We start from the raw sequence: 15,752 nt of genomic DNA, 5'->3' as shown, positions 1-15,752 counted from the left end.
CAACGAAAGCAATCCAAGCGTTTGTGTAAACTTATTGATCGCATAACAAAACATTAAGTACACTTAGCATCAGGTAGCTTGGTCACGAAAATCAGAAAAGCAATCAAATTAATCGTTTACCTTTGATGATCTTCGGATGTTTTCTCTCACGAGACTCCCAGTTAGACAACAAATGTTCCTTTTGTTCCATAAAGATGATTTTATATCCAAAATACCTCTGTTTGTTTGGCGCGCTATGTTCAGAAATACACAGGAAAGAGCGGTCACGACAACGCAGACAAATTCCAAATAATATCCGTAATGTCCACAGAAACATGTCAAACGTTTTTTATAATCAATCCTCAGGTTGTTTTTAAAATATATAATCGATAATATATCAACCGCAAATGTCTTTATCAGTAGTAGAGGGAAAAACAATAGCTGTCCAAATTCTGTTGCACGAGCAAAACTCATGTGACCACCTGACGTGATGTTATTTTTCTGGCTCATTTTTCAAAATAAAAGCCTAAACTATGTCTGAAGACTGTTGACACCTTGAGGAAGCGATAGGAACAGGAATCTGGTTTATATCCCTTTAAATGGAGCAATGGGAGGCTATGGAACATGGAGTTTTCAAAATAGAAGCCACTTCCTGGTTTGATTTTGCAGGGTTTCGCCTGCAATATCAGTTCTGTTATACTCACAGACAATATTTTGACAGTTTTGGAAATTTTTGAGTGTTTTCTATGCTAATCTGTCAATTATATGCATATTCTAGCATCTGGTCCTGAGAAATAGGCTGTTTACTTTGGGAACGTTATTTTTCCAAACATAAAAATAGTGCCTCAAAAGGTTAAACAACCACTCTCGTGGTGCCCCAAATTCCTAATGAGTTAATTGTTACATGATTAATTGAATTGGGTAACAATTAAACATAGTTAGTTGATTAGATAAATAACAGTCATCAGATGAATGAAAGTAAAGTCACGACATGGCTCTTACTCTAAAGAAGTCAAAGGGTTTGTACCGGAAAAGCAATGGAAACACTGAAACATTCCTGGCATTAGCAACATCAGTGTCAGCAACAGTTTCTTGGAAAATGCACGCCTGAGGACATTGTTCAAGTTCAAAGACCTTGATAATAGGCTGAATGTTCTATGACAAAAGTTTTAAGATGGTCCAAACACAGACCTCATGGTATGTTATATATTAATTTATTTTGACTGTTTGCCGTAAAATGCAGTCTGAAACATTGTAGCCAAGTGGTGCTAATTTGGGTGTACTTCAACTCAGTATTCCAGCACATGTATACAGACACAGCCGTGGCCCTTTGTGTGACACTTGACCTGAAAAGAGAGCATCCATTTCCAGGCTGATTGGTTGCCAAGGCGATTCCCAGACCCCATTCCGTCAGCTCTCATTGTGAGCCAAGCCTGTGTGACGGAGCCTGGAAAGAGAGAACAGGAGGGCAAGGCTTAAGAAAGCCAGGAGAGAGGGTAGTACGTTTGAGTGGTGAGGAGAGGTGGGCAAGGCTGAAGACTGTGTTGGGCAGGCTGACAGCATGAGGAGAGAGCAGGGAGTTAGACTGAAGAAGTCTGACAGGATACTGGCAGACATGAAGAGATACAGAGCAGTGAACTATAAATGGAGATGCACAACAGCCAGTCAGACAAGACAGCGACAGATATGTGACGCGAGAGAGAGAGTGCACTGGAGAAAGACGAGAGCGGAGGGGGAGGTCGTCGAGTGGGCCAGAGGGTAAGGCTCTGGGAGAGATCCAGTGTGTAGGATTTACTAATCAAACATGAGGCCGTCAATGTACTGATATTCAATCAAACATGTCCTCTGCCTGAAAACCCAGGACCATCCGGGGCAGGAAGTGCCAAATAGGAAGTGATTTCCTCACTCACAGCCAATCAGAGCAGAAGTCCATATATGGCCACAGAGTCAATAGCAATCTGTTGTGAGATTGTATATGAAACATTATTAGTGGCACATGAGTGATGAATGTGACAAGAATTCTTGAATATCTTTTCATTTTCAGCCAACCACACAGACAGACCAGCGCTATTTATAGTGAAGAGGCGCTATTTATAGTGAAGAGGGTCTATAGATGTGCCTCAAATGACATACGGGTCCTGGTCAAAAATAGTGCACTATAAAGGGAATAGGGTGCCATTTGGGATGCACACTACCACTACTGCTTTTATTGCTAGGCGTCAACTACAAGTCATCTTAGTCTAAAGCCTGTGAACACGGAGGCACCGCGTGACAGGTCTGGAGAACGTGTCATCACGACACCAACCGTACGATACCAATCGTATTGGTGCTTTTTCAATTCGTTCTGACAATTACCAGTCCAGTCAGCTCAAGCTATACCCAGCCCTGGCAAGACGGTTCATTGATTCCATTCTACTGAACACACAAATAATTAGTTGTTAAGAAGATACTGATGCTGAAATCCCACTTCAAACAGATCTTGAGTGTGTAAATCAGAATGCACTTTGATCCTCTTCAGACCTGTCGGTGCATCCCTCTCTCACAGCAGGAGAGAAAATAGAGAGAGAGGACATTAAGCGTTTCGATTATTCATAAGAGAGAGAGAGGGCATTAAGCATTCAAATGACTCGTTGGCTGCATCTTCCCCTAAAACAGCAGGTCTGTGAGGCAGAGTGTGCCAGGCATGGCAGTCCCAGAGGACCAGGAAACAAAAGAATCTCTCACTCCCCAGAGGTGTGGCTGCTGCAGGCCATTGGTATTCCCATCTCTCTCTCTCTCTGGCCAGACAGCATGGGTGAAGGAGTGAGGCTGGGAGTGGGAGAGGCTGGGGCCTGGCACTGATAATAACCCAATCGGAGCTGGCCTTCCCTACCCTTCCTACCCCTGCACATGCCTGCCTGCCTGCCGGGCTTTGACTGCATCACCACACAACACCGAATATCAGACCACTCCTCCCTGTCTACACTGCTCTAGTCCACACCACCACCCCACACCACACCACCACCCCACCCCACACACCACCCCACACACCACCCCCACACACCACCCCACACCACCACCCCACACACACCACCCCACCACCCCCACACACCACCCCACCCCACACCACCACCCCACACACACCACCCCACACACACCACCACCTCACACACCACCACCCCACACCACCACCCCACACCACCACCCCACACCACCACCCCACACCCCCACCCCACACACCACCCCACACCACCACCCCCACACACCACCACCCCACACACCACCACCCACCACCACCCCACACCCCCACCCCCACACCACCACCCCACACCACCACCCCACACCCCCACCCCACACCCCACACACACCACCCCACCCCACACCCCCACACACCACCCCACCCCACACACACCACCCCACCCCACACACCACCCCTCACACCACCCCATGCTCCAACCCCTGTCTGCTGGCTGCTGGTTAGAGGAGACATGCATTACAGCATGACAGACCAACAGTAAAGAGAGACTCGGACCAAAACACCAAGTGACTGCAGCATTACATATGAATTATAACAGTACAGCCAGAGACGGTTAGATATGTACAGCTGGCCCGGGACAGTGGAGACGATTGGATATGTACAGCTGGCTGGGACAGTGGACAGGGTTAGATATGTACAGCTGGCCTGGGACAGTGGACAGGGTTAGATATGTACAGCTGCCTGGGACAGTGGACAGGGTTAGATATGTACAGCTGCCTGGGACAGTGGACAGGGTTAGATATGTACAGCTGCCTGAGACAGTGGAGACGGTTAGATATGTACAGCTGGCTGGGACAGTGGAGACGGTTAGATATGTAAAGCTGGCTAGGACAGTGGACAGGGTTAGATATGTACAGCTGGCTGGGACAGTGGACAGGGTTAGATATGTACAGCTGGCTGGGACAGTGGACAGGGTTAGATATGTACAGCTGGCTGGGACAGTGGAGAGGGTTAGATATGAGCTGGTTAGATATGTACAGCTGGCTGGGACAGTGGAGACAGGGTTAGATATGTACAGCTGGCTGGGACAGTGGAGAGGGTTAGATATATGTACAGCTGGCTGGGACAGTGGACAGGGTTAGATATGTACAGCTGGCTGGGACAGTGGACAGGGTTAGATATGTACAGCTGGCTGGGACAGTGGAGACGGTTAGATATGTACAGCTGGCTGGGACAGTGGAGACGGTTAGATATGTACAGCTGGCTGGGACAGTGGACAGGGTTAGATATGTACAGCTGGCTGGCAAGACAGCCAGTCAGACAAGACAGCGACAGATATGGACAGGGTTAGATATGTACAGCTGCCTGGGACAGTGGAGACGGTTAGATATGTACAGCTGGCTGGGACAGTGGACAGGGTTAGATATGTACAGCTGGCCTGGGACAGTGGACAGGGTTAGATATGTACAGCTGCCTGGAGACAGTGGACAGGGTTAGATATGTACAGCTGCCTGGGACAGAGGACAGGGTTAGATATGTACAGCTGGCTGAGACAGTGGAGACGGTTAGATATGTACAGCTGGCTGGGACAGTGGAGACGGTTAGATATGTACAGCTGGCTGGGACAGTGGAGACGGTTAGATAGGTAACAAAAACAAACAAAAAACAATAACAAATGTGCTGGGGGCAAACAGTTTCCCCTTAGGCAGATTTCAGCTTTAAGCCTGACCTGATCTGGGACCAAACTAGGCTATGCCAAGACCAGTTGATGAGGGGACAATTAGAAAGTGATCTGTGTTGTCACAATGGCTTTTCATCAATTAGATTTGCTCACCTCCTTCATCCTCTCTCCTCCATCCTCCCTCACCTCCTGCATCCTCTCTCCTCCGTCCTCCCTCACCTTCTGCATCCTCTCTCCTCCGTCCTCCCTCACCTTCTGCATCCTCTCTCCTCCGTCCTCCCTCACCTTCTGCATCCTCTCTCCTCCGTCCTCCCTCACCTTCTGCATCCTCTCTCCTCCGTCCTCCCTCACCTTCTGCATCCTCTCTCCTCCGTCCTCCCTCACCTCCTGCATCCTCTCTCCTCCATCCTCCCTCACCTCCTGCATCCTCTCTCCTCCATCCTCCCTCTCTCCTCGGTCCTTCTCCACTCGCATGTCATAAGGCAAATGTTGTTTACAGGGGTGTATCCCATAATAAATGTTATTTACTGGGGTGGATCCCAAAATAAATGTGGATCCATAATAAATGTTTACAGGGATGGATCCACAAATACATGTTGTTTACAGGGGTGGATTCCATAATACAGTTTGTTTACAGGGGTGGATCCCATACTAAATGTTGTTTACAGGGGTGGATCCCATACTAAATGTTGTTTACAGGGGTGGATCCCATACTAAATGTTGTTTACAGGGGTGGATCCCATAGTAAATGTTGTTTACAGGGTGGGGTGGATCCCATACTAAATGTTGTTTACAGGGGTGGATCCCATACTAAATGTTGTTTACAGGGGTGGATCCCATACTAAATGTTGTTTACAGGGGTGGATCCCATACTAAATGTTGTTTACAGGGGTGGATCCCATACTAAATGTTGTTTACAGGGGTGGATCCCATACTAAATGTTGTTTACAGGGGTGGATCCCATACTAAATGTTGTTTACAGGGGTGGATCCCATACTAAATGTTGTTTACAGGGGTGGATCCCATACTAAATGTTGTTTACAGGGGTGGATCCCATACTAAATGTTGTTTACAGGGGTGGATCCCATACTAAATGTTGTTTACAGGGGTGGATCCCATACTAAATGTTGTTTTATCCCATACTAAAGTTGGGTGGATCCCATACTAAATGTTGTTTACAGGGGTGGATCCCATACTAAATGTTGTTTACAGGGGTGGATCCCATACTAAATGTTGTTTACAGGGGTGGATCCCATACTAAATGTTGTTTACAGGGGTGGATCCCATACTAAATGTTGTTTACAGGGGTGGATCCCATACTAAATGTTGTTTACAGGGGTGGATCCCATAATAAATGTTGTTTACAGGGGTGGATCCCATACTAAATGTTGTTTACAGGGGTGGATCCCATACTAAATGTTGTTTACAGGGGTGGATCCCATACTAAATGTTGTTTACTAAAGGGGTGGATCCCATACTAAATGTTGTTTACAGGGGTGGATCCCATACTAAATGTTGTTTACAGGGGTGGTGGATCCATACTAAATGTTGTTTACAGGGGTGGATCCCATACTAAAAATGTTGTTTACAGGGGTGGATCCCATACTAAATGTTGTTTACAGGGGTGGATCCCATACTAAATGTTGTTTACAGGGGTGGATCCCATACTAAATGTTGTTTACAGGGGTGGATCCCATACTAAATGTTGTTTACAGGGGTGGATCCCATACTAAATGTTGTTTACAGGGGTGGATCCCATACTAAATGTTGTTTACAGGGGTGGATCCCATACTAAAAGGGGTGGATCCCATACTAAATGTTGTTTACAGGGGTGGATCCCATACTAAATGTTGTTTACAGGGGTGGATCCCATACTAAATGTTGGGGTGGATCCCATACTAAATGTTGTTTACAGGGGTGGATCCCATACTAAATGTTGTTTACAGGGGTGGATCCCATACTAAATGTTGTTTACAGGGGTGGATCCCATACTAAATGTTGTTTTACATACTAAATGTTGTTTAGGGGTGGATCCCATACTAAATGTTGTTTACAGGGGTGGATCCCATACTAATGTTGTTTACAGGGGTGGAATGTTGTTTACAGGGGTGGATCCCATACTAAATGTTGTTTACAGGGGTGGATCCCATACTAAATGTTGTTTACAGGGGTGGATCCCATACTAAATGTTGTTTACAGGGGTGGATCCCATACTAAATGTTGTTTACAGGGGTGGATCCCATACTAAATGTTGTTTACAGGGGTGGATCCCATACTAAATGTTGTTTACAGGGGTGGATCCCATACTAAAAATGTTGTTTACAGGGGTGGATCCCATACTAAATGTTGTTTACAGGGGTGGATCCCATACTAAATGTTGTTTACAGGGGTGGATCCCATACTAAATGTTGTTTACAGGGGTGGATCCCATACTAAAATGTTTACATGTTGTTTACAGGGGTGGATCCCATACTAAATGTTGTTTACAGGGGTGGATCCCATACTAAAAATCCCATACTAAATGTTGTTTACAGGGGTGGATCCCATACTAAATGTTGTTTACAGGGGTGGATCCATACTAAATGTTGTTTACAGGGGTGGATACTAAATGTTGTTTACAGGGGTGGATCCCATACTAAATGTTGTTTACAGGGGTGGATCCCATACTAAATGTTGTTTACAGGGGTGGATCCCATACTAAATGTTGTTTACAGGGGTGGATCCCATACTAAATGTTGTTTACAGGGGTGGATCCCATACTAAATGTTTACAGGGGTGGATTACTAAATGTTGTTTACAGGGGTGGATCCCATACTAAAAATGTTGTTTACAGGGGTGGATCCCATACTAAATGTTGTTTACAGGGGTGGATCCCATACTAAAAATGATCCCATACTAAATGTTTACAGGGGTGGATCCCATACTAAATGTTGTTTACAGGGGTGGATCCCATACTAAATAAATGATCCCATACTAAATTGTTTACAGGGGTGGATCCCATACTAAATGTTTACAGGGGTGGATCCCATAATAAATGTTGGGGTGGATCCCATACTAAATGTTGTTTACAGGGGTGGATCCCATACTAAATGTTGTTTACAGGGGTGGATCCCATACTAAATGTTGTTTACAGGGGTGGATCCCATACTAAATGTTGTTTACAGGGGTGGATCCCATACTAAATGTTGTTTACAGGGGTGGATTTACTAAATGGGGTGGATCCCATACTAAATGTTGTTTACAGGGGTGGATCCCATACTAAAATGTTTGTTTACAGGGGTGGATCCCATACTAAATGTTTACAGGGGTTTAATAAATGTTGTTTACAGGGGTGGATCCCATACTAAATGTTGTTTACAGGGGTGGATCCCATACTAAATGTTGTTTACAGGGGTGGATCCCATACTAAATGTTGTTTACAGGGGTGGATCCCATACTAAATGTTGTTTACAGGGGTGGATCCCATACTAAATGTTGGGGTGGATCCCATACTAAATGTTGTTTACAGGGGTGGATCCCATACTAAATGTTGTTTACAGGGGTGGATCCCATACAGGGGTGGATCCCATACTAAATGTTGGGGTGGATCCCATACTAAATGTTGTTTACAGGGGTGGATCCCATACTAAATGTTGTTTACAGGGGTGGATCCCATACTAAATGTTGTTTACAGGGGTGGATCCCATACTAAATGTTTACAGGGGTGGATTACTAAATGTTGTTTACAGGGGTGGATCCCATACTAAATGTTGTTTACAGGGGTGGATCCCATACTAAATGTTGTTTACAGGGGTGGATCCCATACTAAATGTTGTTTACAGGGGTGGATCCCATACTAAATGTTGTTTACAGGGGTGGATCCCATACTAAATGTTGTTTACAGGGGTGGATCCCATACTAAATGTTGTTTACAGGGGTGGATCCCATACTAAATGTTGTTTACAGGGGTGGATCCCTAAATAATAAATGTTGTTTATCCCATACTAAAGGGGTGGATCCCATACTAAATGTTATTTACTAAATGTTGTTTACAAAAAGGTGGATCCCATACTAAATGTTGTTTACAGGGGTGGATCCCATACTAAATATTGTTTACAGGGGTGGATCCCATAATAAATGTTGTTTAAAGGGGTGGATCCCATACTAAATGTTATTTACAGGGGTGGATCCCATAATAAATGTTGTTTAAAGGGGTGGATCCCATTACACATGTGGAAAGTGCTCAAAACAAATGAAGTTAGCTGTGCCAGACATGTTATAAATAAAACAATAAGTAGCCTATCGTTTTTAAACGTGTGAATGTTTTTCTCATCTAAACAAAAGCTGATTCAAAGGGGGTTTGGGTAGATTTCCGTGGTAGATAACACATGAGTATCCTTGATGAAAGGTGGCTATCCAGGAGGGGATAACACTCTTCCATTCGCCTACTAACGAAATGTCACACCCCCCGACCACTCCACCACTTCTGGGTCATGGAGGAGAGAGGACGGAGGAGAGAGGACTGTCTTTTGCACAAACGAGAATCTCCCATAGTGAAGGAGTGAGAGATTAAAGGTACAACATGGCAGTTGGAGAGGAGATGTTCAGGATCAGTCAGTCTACGATGTAGGAGACACTATAACCTCCTCACCTCTCTTCCCTACTCTCCCTCTCCCCCCGTCTCCCCCTCTCTACAAACATCAGCCCCTGGTCTCCCAGCCGTTTCCTACAGCCCCTCTACATCCATCAGCCCCTGGTCCACACTAGGGAACCGCTAACCCCTCCACCCAGATACCCACTAAGTCTGAATTGGAACAATATCTCCACCTGCCTGCACCTCCCCACTCACCTCCCCACTCACCCCAGCAGAGAGAGGGCAGCCCGGGGATGAAATATTGTTAGCGGGGGTTCTTTTTGGAGCTGGCTGTAGGAAACATCTGGGAGCTCGCACACACAGTCATACACGCACACATTCACCTACACACTCAGGCATACACACATTCACACACACACTCAGGCATACACACACACTCTCTCACTCTCAGACTGCCAGCGTGTTGTGGTTTGTTTGAGTTGGCCCGGCAGCGCCAAAGACAGCTCTTCCCTCTCCAGCCCACCACGGAGTGTGCACACACACACAGTACACACACAGTACACACACACACAGGGAGAAAAATAACCCCAGCATGACACGCAGCAGTGCTGAGGAAGACTAATCTGGTTGTGATTGGACACAGCAGTGAGAGAAATGGCCTAAATCATCAAAAGGCTGTGGAGGAGGGGAGGGTGTGAACCTGGAAGGTAGTAGGATGGAAGACTGCAGAGAGGGACTAGGATGGAAGACTGCAGAGAGAGACTAGGGTGGAATACTGCAGAGAGAGACTAGGGTGGAAGACTGCAGAGAGAGACTAGGGTGGAAGACTGCAGAGAGAGACTAGGGTGGAAGACTGCAGAGAGAGACTAGGGTGGAAGACTGCAGAGAGAGACTAGGGTGGAAGACTGCAGAGAGAGACTAGGGTGGAAGACTGCAGAGAGAGACTAGGGTGGAAGACTGCAGAGAGGGACTAGGGTGGAAGACTGCAGAGAGAGACTAGGGTGGAAGACTGCAGAGAGAGACTAGGGTGGAAGACTGCAGAGAGAGACTAGGGTGGAAGACTGCAGAGAGAGACTAGGGTGGAACACTGCAGAGAGAGACTAGGGTGGAACACTGCAGAGAGAGACTAGTGGTGGAAGACTGCAGAGAGAGACTAGGGTGGAAGACTGCAGAGAGAGACTAGGTTGGAAGACTGCAGAGAGGGACTAGGGTGGAAGACTGCAGAGAGGGACTAGGGTGGAAGACTGCAGACAGGGACTAGGGTGGAAGACTGCAGACAGGGACTAGAGTGGAAGACTGCAGAGAGGGACTAGGGTGGAGAGGGACTAGGGTGGAAGACTGCAGAGGGGAACAAGGGTAGAAGACTGCAGAGAGGGACTAGGGTGGAAGACTGCAGAGAGGCTCAAGGGTGGAAGACTGCAGAGAGGGACTAGGGTGGAGAGGGACTAGGGTGGAAGACTGCAGAGAGAGACTAGGGTTGAAGACTGCAGAGAGAGACTAGGGTGGAAGACTGCAGAGAGAGACTAGGGTGGAAGACTGCAGAGAGAGACTAGGGTGGAAGACTGCAGAGAGAGACAAGGGTGGAACACTGCAGAGAGGGACTAGGGTGGAGAGGGACTAGGGTGGAAGACTGCAGAGAGAGACTAGGGTGGAAGACTGCAGAGAGAGACTAGGGTGGAAGACTGCAGAGAGAGACTAGGGTGGAAGACTGCAGAGAGGCTCAAGGGTGGAAGACTGCAGAGGGGAACAAGGGTGGAAGACTGCAGAGAGGGACTAGGGTGGAAGACTGCAGAGAGGAACTAGGGTGGAAGACTGCAGAGAGGGACTAGGGTGGAGAGGGACTAGGGTGGAAGACTGCAGAGAGAGACTAGGGTGGAAGACTGCAGAGAGAGACTAGGGTGGAAGACTGCAGAGAGAGACTAGGGTGGAAGACTGCAGAGAGAGACTAGGGTGGAAGACTGCAGAGAGAGACAAGGGTGGAACACTGCAGAGAGAGACTAGGGTGGAACACTGCAGAGAGAGACTAGTGGTGGAAGACTGCAGAGAGAGACTAGGGTGGAAGACTGCAGAGAGGGACTAGGGTGTAAGACTGCAGAGAGAGACTAGGGTGGAAGACTGCAGAGAGGTACTAGGGTGGAGAGGGACTAGGGTGGAAGACTGCAGAGAGAGACTAGGGTGGAAGACTGCAGAGAGACTAGGGTGGAAGACTGCAGAGAGAGACTAGGGTGGAAGACTGCAGAGAGAGACTAGGGTGGAGAGGGACTAGGGTGGAAGACTGCAGAGAGGGACTAGGGTGGAAGACTGCAGAGAGGGACTAGGGTGGAGAGGGACTAGAGTGGAAGACTGCAGAGAGAGACTAGGGTGGAAGACTGCAGAGAGAGACTAGGGTGGAAGACTGCAGAGAGAGACTAGGGTGGAAGACTGCAGAGAGGGACTAGGGTGTAAGACTGCAGAGAAAGACTAGGGTGGAAGACTGCAGAGAGGGACTAGGGTGGAGAGGGACTAGGGTGGAAGACTGCAGAGAGGGACTAGGGTGGAAGACTGCAGAGAGACTAGGGTGGAAGACTGCAGAGAGAGACTAGGGTGGAAGACTGCAGAGAGAGACTAGGGTGGAAGACTGCAGAGAGAGACTAGGGTGGAAGACTGCAGAGAGGGACTAGGGTGTAAGACTGCAGAGAAAGACTAGGGTGGAAGACTGCAGAGAGGGACTAGGGTGGAGAGGGACTAGGGTGGAAGACTGCAGAGAGGGACTAGGGTGGAAGACTGCAGAGAGACTAGGGTGGAAGACTGCAGAGAGAGACTAGGGTGTAAGACTGCAGAGAGAGACTAGGGTGGAAGACTGCAGAGAGGGACTAGGGTGGAATACTGCAGAGAGGGACTAGGGTGGAAGACTGCAGAGAGGGGCTAGGGTAGAACACTGCAGAGAGGGACTAGGGTGGAAGACTGCAGAGGGAGACTAGGGTAGAAGACTGAAGAAAGGGACTAGGGTGGAAGACTGCAGAGAGAGACTAGGGTGGAAGACTGCAGAGAGAGACTAGGGTGGAGAGGGACTAGGGTGGAAGACTGCAGAGAGGGGCTAGGATGGAAGACTGCAGAGAGAGACTAGGGTGGAAGACTGCAGAGAGAGACTAGGGTAGAAGGGGATAGTGTGGAGAAGAGTAGGTTGAAAAGCTCTGGGGTGGAAGAGTGGGGAGGCATTACTGTGTTCGTAGGTAACCATTTGTCATCTCCATAGGTTACTCTGACAGGGAGTAGCTGACAAAAATAATGAGCTGAGACACTGCTACTGCTGAGGCACTGTTACTGCTGAGACACTATTACTGCTGAGGCACTGTTACTGCCGAGACACTGTTACTGCCGAGGCACTGTTACTGCTGAGACACTATTACTGCTGAGGCACTGTTACTGCCGAGACACTGTTACTGCCGAGGCACTGTTACTGCCGAGGCACTGTTACTGCCGAGGCACTGTTACTGCCGAGGCACTGTTACTGCCGAGACACTGTTACTGCCGAGACACTGTTACTGCGGAGACACTGTTACTGCTGAGACACTGTTACTGCCGAGACACTGTTACTGCCGAGGCACTGTTACTGCCGAGGCACTGTTACTGCCGAGGCACTGTTACTGCCGAGGCACTGTTACTGCCGAGACACTGTTACTGCCGAGACACTGTTACTGCCGAGACACTGTTACTGCTGAGACACTGTTACTGCCGAGACTGCTGAGACACTGATACTGCCGAGGCACTGTTACTGCTGAGACACTGTTACTGCCGAGGCACTGTTACTGCTGAGACACTGTTACTGCCGAGGCACTGTTACTGCTGAGACACTGTTACTGCTGAGACACTGTTACTGCTGGAGTTACATCAAATAGTGTAGCATGTCACTGTGTATCATGATAAGCGATGTGCTGCCTGCCGGTAATATCACCCTCCTTCTAGAGGGAGTCATGTTACAGTTATGACATCATGGCTATCGTATTCCCATATCATGTTCTCAGACTGGGATGCTCTTTCCCATATACCTGTAGATGTCCCTATAGAGCTCGCCAGCTTGCCGTCCTAATTACCTGAAATGACTTACCTCTGGTTCCGTTGGGAAAGATGAATTAGGAAAGAAAAGGCTTTTGGGATAAACACTGAAACACTGAGATAATAATGGTCATTTAACGTGACCTTTATGAATTATAAAGCCTTATATGCTTTTCTTAATCACAAAAATGCTTCAAAATTCACAAAAAGTGATGTTTGCTGATGAAGATTATCTCATAGGAAATATTATATGTTTTGTTCTATTACAAAGACCTTATTTTCAGTGTTTATCAACAACAACAACAACAAAAAAAGCCATTAATTTTCCCCATAGGCTTTGTCCAACGAACCATGGCGGAGTTAGTGCCTACAAAAAGACGCCATTTCTATTTCTCTCTGTATCATTCCAGACAGTGTCTGTGCCCAGTGGCGACACTCATTAAGTGTGTGGCTGTGTGTCTTTGGGGTCACCCACCCATCAACCCATTCTCTGTGTCTTGGGCTGCTCATAGTGCTGTACAGTATGTGAGTAACCAGTGGCTCAGACAGACTGTTGACAGAGTGAAAGAAGAGACACAGACAGAGGGAGAGAGAGGCTGGAACTCTGCAGTCAATGCCCCTGGTTAATAATTCAACATCACCACCACTTCTCTCTCTCCAGGCACTTTACTGTCACCCAGCCACACACTGGTCATAACACTCTTACAATACATCACAGTGTCACCCAGCCACACACTGGTCATAACACTCTTACAATACATCACAGTGTCACCCAGCCACACACTGGTCATAACACTCTTACAATACATCACAGTGTCACCCAGCCACACACTGGTCATAACACTCTTACAATACATCACAGTGTCACCCAGCCACACACTGGTCATAACACTCTTACAATACATCACAGTGTCACCCAGCCACACACTGGTCATAACACTCTTACAATACATCACAGTGTCACCCAGCCACACACTGGTCATAACACTCTTACAATACATCACAGTGTCACCCAGCCACACACTGGTCATAACACTCTTACAATACATCACAGTGTCACCCAGCCACACACTGGTCATAACACTCTTACAATACATCACAGTGTCACCCAGCCACACACTGGTCATAACACTCTTACAATACATCACAGTGTCACCCAGCCACACACTGGTCATAACACTCTTACAATACATCACAGTGTCACCCAGCCACACACTGGTCATAACACTCTTACAATACATCACAGTGTCACCCAGCCACACACTGGTCATAACACTCTTACAATACATCACAGTGTCACCCAGCCACACACTGGTCATAACACTCTTACAATACATCACAGTGTCACCCAGCCACACACTGGTCATAACACTCTTACAATACATCACAGTATGCAGTAGAGTTCTGGGTGTATCTGGCCGAACTGTGTGCTTTCTAAATCATCCCAACACACCGTTTGTATTCCCTAGTTACTACATTAAACCAAATAGGTATAGAGGGACTGTCATAGGGCAGTAAGAGTTATTTATTAGTGGAGTGTAAACCAAACCGTGGCGTGAGCCTGCAGAATTCCTTGCTCAGGGAAGAATGCACTCCATATTGTTAGCATGGGGAGGGAGTGAGAGTGCACAGGGGAGAAGGAACGTCTGGCTCCATATTACCACAGCGCTACTCATGCCTTGTGCCACACACATTCTAGAAAACATTAAAAGGCTTGCCCTGGATAACACTTATTAATGTATGTATGTGTAACAGTATAACTTTAGACCGTCCCCTCGCCCATACCCAGGCGCGAACCAGGGACCCTCTGCACACATCAACAACTGACACCCACGAAGCATCGTTACCCATCGCTCCACAAAAGCCGCGGCCCTTGCTGAGCAAGGGGAACTACTACTTCAAGGTCTCAGAGCAAGTGACGTCACCGATTGAAGCGCTATTTAGCGCGCACCGCTAACTAAGCTAGCCGTTTCACATCCGTTACATATGTATGTATGTATGTATGTATGTATGTATGGACACTGACTCTCATGAAAAGACAGTAACGTTTCTGATGCAGGATCTAGAAAAGGGGAAACTGGACTTCCAGGATTCCTCACGTTCGAAACTTGTAACGCAAAACTAGAGACAGAAAAAGAGGGGAGGGAAACAGAACAAGGGAAAAGAGAATGAGAGAGAGAGCAGGAGAGAGTGAGAGTGAGAGTGAGAGAGAGAGCAGGAGAGAGTGAGAGTGAGAGTGAGAGAGAGAGCAGGAGAGAGTGAGAGTGAGAGTGAGAATGAGAGAGAGAGCAGGAGAGAGTGAGAGAGAGAGTGAGAGTGAGAGTGAGAGTGAGAGAGAGAGTGAGAGTGAGAGTGAGAGTGAGAGAGCAGGAGAGAGTGAGAGTGAGAGAGCAGGAGAGAGTGAGAGTGAGAGTGAGAGAGAGTGAGAGAGAGTGAGAGAGAGTGAGAGAGAGTGAGAGAGTGAGAGAGTGAGTGAGAGTGAGAGAGAGAGTGAGAGTGAGAGAGAGAGTGAGAGTGAGAGTGAGAGA

The 15,752-nt window shown here is 47.5% G+C and overlaps 1 protein-coding gene across 5 annotated transcripts in view; it reads right to left on the bottom strand.

Annotated features, from left to right (window-relative positions):
* LOC112229083 (rho GTPase-activating protein 26) overlaps positions 1-15,752 on the bottom strand; it is a 158,631-nt gene that overhangs the window by 127,158 nt on the left and 15,721 nt on the right. The window lies entirely within an intron of this gene.

This window comes from Oncorhynchus tshawytscha, linkage group LG30 (assembly GCF_018296145.1).
Source record: "Oncorhynchus tshawytscha isolate Ot180627B linkage group LG30, Otsh_v2.0, whole genome shotgun sequence".
Lineage (NCBI taxonomy): Eukaryota > Metazoa > Chordata > Actinopteri > Salmoniformes > Salmonidae > Oncorhynchus > Oncorhynchus tshawytscha.
This window is presented reverse-complemented; position numbering and strand designations above follow the sequence as displayed.